Here is an 8,768-nt window from a genome sequence, read left to right as displayed (position 1 = left end):
CCACTCTTGCTTTAGTGTTTTCCCACTCTTTCTTTAGTTGACGAATATGTGAATTCAACGCATCCCAAAAGAAAAAAAAAAATCAATATGTCCGTTTTATCAACTTTTTATCAATAGCATAGAAAAGCAAAGTGCATGGTGTCAAACCAAAAGAGAAAAAAAAAATATATATATATATTACATTGAAAGGACCATTTCAGCCTATTTATTTAATTAGTAAAAGAAGTTTCTTGATTTAGTGGAATCTAGTCATAATTAACCCCAAAATCAATCCGAAATAAATACTTTTTTTTTTTCCTATAATAAAGGATATAAAACTATATATTAATTTTTGAGATTCTAAGTAAACGCCCCTTTATTGCTCCTAAGGGAACTCTCTCTTTTTTATATAAGTAACAAAATGGTGTTTTTGCCCTCTCGAAAGTATATGTGGCCAGTGGACGCTTAAATTGTTTGATAGAGTCTCAAGAGTTTTTTGTACTAGAGTTCTGTTTCCAATTCTTTGATAATAAAGTTTAGGAGTTAACTATTTAGAAGAAGAAGAAGAAAAGTAATCAAACCTAATATACAGCATAATAAAATTTATTGCACATTCACACTACAACAGAATTAGGTTATAGGGACAAATGTTTGGAACACTTTTGAGTAAGTGTCCCATTTATGCTAAAACTTAAAAAAATATGTGCTAATGCCTAAATATAAAGTCCAATCCAACCAAAAATAAAAGATTACTCTACTCAACCCACCACACCCAGTCCATTTGGCCCGATTACAAACAGAAAAGAAAAAAAAAATAATCAATTGCCATCTTTTCTTCTCTCTTCACTCAATCCACTGAAATTCTAGACGAAGAGCCTTTTCTGTCGTCCTCCTCCGCCACCGCAGCCAACGAGATAAAGTTTCGGCGGTTGCTAAATGCTTAAATAAGTGTTCATAAATTAGCAGCACTCTTTTAGATTATACGACACTCTTTAACTGTCACTATATACCTAGCGACCCCACATATAGCAACACTTTTTAAAAGTGTCGGTAATTTTAGCTAGCAGCACTTTTTTGACATGTACCTATATTTAAAAATGTCGCTATAGACCGTTTTTATTGTAGTGTCAGAGTTTGACATAGCAAACAAAAGATCCTGCAAATAAGATGAAGTTTCAGATAGCTAGCTCACACATAGTTAGCTATAGTCAACTGTTTTTTATTTTTATTTTGTTTAACAGCAAAAGATAGAAAAAAATGTAATGAACTTGGGGATGAACAAACTGTCATTAAAGACAACTAATCCAAGAGATTATAGAAGGCTATTTTGAGCCAAACACTTCAAACAGTTTTAAGAAAAATGTTTAGATAGTCCCCATTAAGATTGTGAATGTCGCAACTAACTAGAACAGAGGAATAGAAAAATATTGATTGATCATACGGTCACATCCCAATGCCTCTATTTCGTCGCATTCGAATGCATCTATATTATAATAGAGCTTGGACTTGATAGGGATAAATACAATTAATGTAAACTATCCAAAACTTCCTAACAAACTCAATTAACATTAAAACTACTTATGAGATAAGAATAAACTCCAACAAAAGAATAGCAGATTATTTTGAGAGAGGTACCTCTCATTATTAGAGATAATGCTAATGATTTATTAGATTAGGATTGGATTATTTAATTTTATCAAGTTGTTATTTAAATTATGGTTAAAATGAAATCGAACCAGAGTATGATTCTATATAATTAGTTTTAAATAGATAGGTCGGAATTGTTTGGTTAATGAACCCGGGAGTCACCATTATGAATTAGCGCTCGCTGAAGGTTCCATATGGTGATGAGTTGTTGTCACGCCCTGGGGCCGATTTTAAAAACCTTTTTATAATGAATACAATTTTTTGAAATCAGAGTTGCGAAAAACGTGCCCTTTTTTTTTTATTCAACCTGGTCCACGTGACGTATAGATCCGCCACAAATATAAAGTTCCTCTGGCTACACGGACAGAGTCTCCTTTATATTTGCACGGCATACTAACAACAACATCAGGATCACAACAACAGCTTACATTCACCAATCCACAAATAATTCATGTGATGCATTTCCATACAGCTAACGATCCTTAGAGATGATGCATGCCTCCAAACACTCCTTAGGCGCTGGATGATGTGATGCACAGTATAACAGTCATCCTATTTAAAAGTGCTCCCCACCCGAAAGCTTTGTTTTTGAATTCTATTTAATTATCCATAAAAACTATTCGAAAACCTTTTAAAACTGTTTTCCACTCAGAAACTTTACTTTTGAAAACCGACTATCTCGAGGGGTAGAAAACCACAATACGTAAATATATAAATCCAAGAACCAATTATTCATAAATCTCCAACTGCAAGCATCATAGGAAAACATCAACTCAAACCAGTTCACAGATACTCAAACATTCATAGTGTCATCTAACTGAACCATTCATTATTTAAATTACTAAATGCAGAAAGAGAAAGTAACCAGGGTGACGACCGCTACTGTAGCCTAGCTAGGACGTCCTCTCGTCGCACCAAGAACCAACTCCTTGCCCGAGCCACCTGGAGAAATGGGGGGTAAGAAACCACAATCAAGGTTTCTTAGTAGGTACAACAGAGCCACGAAGGTAAATCGTATTCACTTGAAAATAAAGGAGATAAAACAACATATATGTATATGGCATGATATAAGAGCAACTACAATAATAAAAGAAACAGAATAGTAAATAAGCAAGAACCAAACTACTACTGTAACAAAAACTCAACTAAACATATGCCTCAAGGGTATATAATTCAAAATCAAACCCAATCTGGTGCTTGCTATATTGGTCCGCAGACCTCAAGCGTTGCCTGTCACAGAGCATACACTGACTTGATTCATGCGTCCACTTACGACCTATCCGAATATGTACACCCATTGGTCAGTGGCCAAACCAACCAGTGTCTAGAATACGCAGTGTTGTGGATGAAAATCGGTAGAAAACCGATGCCTTGGCCAAAGCCAGATGCAAGAGCTTACAACGCCGAACCATGATCAACTAGATCCAAACACACGACAAAGGAGTCGATGTGTTGCCTGAACCCAAGGTCCACAGATATACAACATATGCAAGCTTGCTCTACATGTCTAGCAACAACTATCATCATGCAAGCAACAAGATATAGATGAACAAATGATAAACTAAAGTAACCGACATGTAGAGACTACGATACTGATATAGAAGAACAGATGAAAGTGAAACAATCTCACCGACTACTAGCTCGAAGCACCTACCTGTCACACTCGTGTCGGAAACCTAGGTGGGCAACAAGTCAACCGGACCTACGAAGATCCACCGGGTCAGTAACCAACCCACCAATCCAAAAATACCCAACTCACAAACCCTGCACAAATCCCCAAAATCGGTTTCCTAAAACCAATCATCGTAACTCTCCGGAAGTCCCGAAAATCACACCGGGACGCCGTCGGGACCCACTTAGTGTCCCGAAACTCACCGACTCATGCCATGAGTCACCCGCTGCCACAAAACACATCAATTTGGATGTCTTGGCATCAAACACAAGATTACACATCCAAACAATTATCGCCGGATAATTATTCGGATCCGAGTTCCCGGAAGTGTCAATTTCGACACCGGAACCCACCGTCGCTCACCCGTCATCTCCAAACTCACGATATGACGATAGTGACCAGCCGACAAGGGTCAGTGACACATCTCAGGGAAAACACACACCATCGGATGAAATCCAAATCGAAACTGCGTTCCGCCGACGAATTTCGCCGAAAAACGCACCAAAATCGACATCCGATTTCCGCAAAGGCGAACGGACCTTGGACGATTAGTCCAGAGGTCGACTATCACACATACGTACTGTCCACAGAAGCCACAAGATGCAAAATTGCATAAAAGTCCCTATATTTACATAAAATCATAGGATTTTATGTAAATAGGGTGGTTTTGTGGCTCGTTACCGCAAACCGAGGACTTTCGATAACATCCGAGACACGTACTGACAGGTCTCGATATGCCGAAGGTCGTGCTCATGATCCGGAGCACAATGGCTCACTATGGGAGGCGCGGGAGCGACCCGAAAATCTACGAACTGCGCGCACTCGGGGTAAACCGCGTCGAACAAGCCGATTCGGAATCCGTTGATCGAAAGTGAGGTGCGCACTGTGATCAGCACTAACCAGCGATCACCGTGCTCACCTCTGGAGGCATTGGGACAGCCTCGGATAGCCAAAAAAATAAGCACAAACCCAAAACTATGCACAGACAGCACAAAGTAAAGCTCACCGGGTAGAGTGGGCTTGGATCCGGCCAGCGGCGGCTTGAAGGTGCGAGCGGCGGGGCACTGCTCACGCGAGTCGGTAGCGGGAGATTACCGGAAGGGCGGGCGGTGATGCCCTAGCCTGCACGGACGGCAGGGAGCTCGGGCTCGGCTTCTCCGGTGACGGCGACCTTGGGGTGACGCCGATCAGCGGCGAGGGTCCCCCGGGGTCCCAAGGAGGAGAAGGGAGGCGGTGGGCGGTGGCGGCGGTGGCCCACAGCTCAGGTGGGGCCGACCGAGCTCGGCTCGGTGTGAGGGTCGCCGCGACGGTGCCCTAGGCGTGCAGCGGTTGCAGGTGCAGCTTCGGGCGACAGCGGCGCTGGGAAGGGGTTGCGAGCTCAGCTCGGCCCGAGCTCGCCTAGGGAGCCCGCAGGGCGGCTGCAGCACGGCGGCGGTGCTCGGTGACGACGGTAGTAGGCGGGAAGGGTCGCTGGGGTTTCGAGGGTCACGGTAGGGGCGGCCTCAGGCAGCGGCGGTGCGAGGAAGAAGCCGGAAGCAAACCTCGGCCCGAGCTCACCCAAGCTGGCCGCAGGGCGGCTGCAGCACGGCGGCCGTGTTCGGGGCCGCCGGCAGTTGACAAGGAGGGTCACCGGGGCTTTGTCAAGCCCCGGGGTCCCTTTTTGATTTAAAAATCAATGCAGAAGTGCCCAAATTTTTTCTCTACACTCTTTTTTGAAAATCTTGATCCCAGGGTATGCCAGATTCGCCACAAATATAGGGAGTCCACTGTTCATACGGACAGTGTCACGACCCGACGCCCCCAATTTGGACAGCTCGGGCACGAAACAGACCCGCCGAATGAACAGAGTTTTCCATGTCCGCCCAAGGCGTAAAACAAAGCCTGTGCATACATATATCCAAACAGGAGATAATAGCAACAAAACATTTGTAAGAGGTATACACAGATTGCGAGAGAAATAAAGCTAACTATTACATCACATTTGCATTCTTCACTTTACTTCTCATTTAAATACAACATGATATCTCCTTTATACACAAAAGGATAATACATCACATATACACCATTTCTTACATTTTCTTTTCTCAAAAGGAGTCATACATTTCTTTTTCCTTTCCTTTCTATACATAGGGGTAGTGATCTAGTCCCGGTGGTCCACACTATCTAGGGCCCGATGCCCATGCCACGTCCTCGACGAATGCGCTTGCGCTTGGCTCTGAAAAATAGGGTGTGAGAACTAACAAACATAATTCCCAGTGGGTTCGGCCGCCGACCCCGCCGATTTTTTCACTAAGTCTAAGAAAGGCATAGAAACAATAGATAGGGTAATAAGACAAAGAAGTAATGAATAGAACAATAAGCCGAACATGCTCATATACATCTATCATGCTTCAAATATGTAGCTATGCGTTTGCCAAATATGTCAACAAGTATGAGTTCCACAATGTCTATAACAATGTCATCTAGCAATGTTCTACAATGTATGCAACTATATGAAATGCCATAACCATGCCTTGATCCAAATCCAATCGATTCGCCCGAAGGTCGAACCACTCGCTATACATTGTCACGCGACCGTGACTATCTGCCAGGAGGGACCCCCCATTGATCGCCTGCCGGGGGCGCACCCTCGGCGCCTTACCCCCCGTCTCTATCGCAATGTGATTCAACTCCAGAGCTCACTGCTTGGGAGGCGCGACCTCCATAAGCCATAACAGAGGTCGACAGACGACGCAAGTATGATCATAGTCCTCCTGCCCGAGGACCGCGGGAATCCCACATCCCTATCGATCACAAGGTATGTAATGCTCACCATAGACCACATATGCAATATACTCAAGTCCTCCTCCCGAGGACCTCGGGAATCCCACATCCCGAATAATCATAAGTCATGCAATGCTCACAATCGGCCACATATGCAATATGCTCGAGTCCTCCACCCGAGGACCTCGGGAATCCCACATCCCATTTATCATAATGCCAAGTTCACAATTCCCATGAGTGAGGATATGCTACATATGCAATAATTCCAATTATCATAATAAGTCCACATACATATACCTCTAGCATCTCACGCACATATCTAGCATTCTCACAACATGTCCACATATCTAATTCACCTGAATATAGCATATTCTCATATTATGTCCACATGCATGTGTCCACTAGCAATTCATGCAACATGCATTTATACAACTATCTTGGCATTATACAATAAGAGCATCTATGGTTGTCATGCAACACATCTAGCACATTCTCACTACATGTTCATATGCATATGTCCTCTAGCATCTCATGCATACACATATATATATCTATCTCAACATCATGCAAATAATACACCTATAAGTATTATGCAACATGAATCATCATCCCACTCACTAAGCATGAATTTACCAAGACTCATAGGCTTCTCACATACTCTAAATGCAGGATGATATATGATCAATATAAGTAGAATTTAGACATAGAATGAAACCCGGCTATTTCGGATAGCACCCCCTACCTCGTGTCGATGCCATGAAGAGAGAAAGCCAAGCTGCGCATTTTATTGTCGTCGATTTCTCCCGACTGTGGCAAATGAAGCTAAAATAGGGTTTTCTTCACTTTGACCACCACCGGCTCAACGAAATCTCAATCCAAGCGATCCCCCGCGTCGGTATCACCTTCAATTGCGGAAACATAGGATCAATTGAGATCAAAACCCCTCATGATCAAAATCCCTCTTTTGAAACCCTCAAAATCCTTATATTGCAATAAATCCAATTCCCATGATAGATAATGCAATAATATGGTTTAGAATCATCTAAGGTTCCAATATATCTCATTTCTAAGGGATTTACACCAAAATCCTAACTTAAAAGCCTTCAAATCCACAAGGCTTACCTCAAATGAAGCTCTCTCCCAAGCTTAGCCTTCACAAGAGGGTTGCTTCACCACTAAGCAAGCTTCTCTCCACCATTACTCCACTATTGGAGCAAACCCTAGAGAGAGAAAGAGGTTTGGAGAGGGAGAGAGAGAGGTTTAGAGAGAGAGAAGGAACTCTCTTATGTTGAGAAGGTGTGAGGGAATGAAGGAAATGAGTTAAAACCCATCTATATACACTTCACCTGCACAAATGCATATAGCCACTCACACAAATGACACTTTTGCACTTTTTCACGTTTTCCCGTGTACGGGGTCCGGACCCTACATGCAGGGTCCGGACCCCGAGAGCGCCACAAATTCGAAAATTTTCGAATTTCTCAAATCTTGCTCTCCAAGGTCCCTTTTGGTCCCTTATACCCTTATAAGTCATTCCGATCACTCGGAACACTCAACGGACCTCTCTAAAGTGTCCAATACCACACTTCGGTCAATTTGACGGAAGTTCAGTTTAACGCACCGAGGGCTCGGTACACTATAAACAGAGTCTCCCTATATTTGCACGGTGTCGCACAAGTACAAGATACAACCACACACATACCAATATCCATATACATTCACATCCGCATTCATTTCATCACAAATATTCATATATCCACATCTATTAGTTTAAAATGTTTCCTACCTGGAAACTTATTTTGAAACACTAAGTAATGAAAACCAAGAAAATCTTTTTAAAATCGTTTTCCACCCGAAAACTTTTATCTTTTAAAAACGCGCTACCACGAGGGGTAGAAAATCATTTCCATTTCGTAAGAAATCCATAAATCCTTTATTACATTCACAAAATCCCAATTATTCAAATAAAGGAAACCACTGAACCAATACGTCTAAATTAATTATTTAAAAAAGCAAGTTTGAGAATTAAATCGAAATGACGGGTCGGTAGCTCTATTGATTGCTAAGTGCGCTCCACACGAACCGTCCCACTAGGACCCATAACGTCACCTGAAAAGGGGGTGGGGGTGAGAACATGTACACATATCTCCCCTCTCAGTGGGTACCGCAAGTCGACGAGGGCGAGGGTACTCACCAGTCACGGAGAATAACAACAAGTATAGATAATGATAATACAGTAGCAACGAAAAATAAAGGAACGAGATGTATATATGAATAACTATCGTTACTGTATGTATGCATCAACCGAACGATAAGTCCAAAAATACTCAATCTGAAATCTTGCCATATCGGTCCGCAGACCTCAGGCGTGTGCCACTGCCACTCTACCTGCATATAACCCAGTTCTGACCGCTGGGCTCGCGGGCGGCATATAACCCAGTTCTGACAGCTGGGCTCACGGGTTAGCACATCAAACCACTTTTTCGAAAAAGAACACCCTCTTGCGGTGGATCAAACCGCTAGTGTTCGTGAAATGCGAACGAGTAAGAGTGATCGATGCTGATATGCTCAATAGCCAACCGTCAGCAACTAGCCCACAATCCTACCCCTCAGGTTATACCAACAGTATAGGTCATCAAGTAGTCCAACCGACTAAGTAGGTCACAATACCAGATGCAATAAACCGACCGAAAAGGTCATAGTACGA

Source organism: Ananas comosus, linkage group 14 (assembly GCF_001540865.1).
Source record: "Ananas comosus cultivar F153 linkage group 14, ASM154086v1, whole genome shotgun sequence".
NCBI lineage: Eukaryota > Viridiplantae > Streptophyta > Magnoliopsida > Poales > Bromeliaceae > Ananas > Ananas comosus.
Note: the sequence above shows the minus strand (reverse complement) of the source record.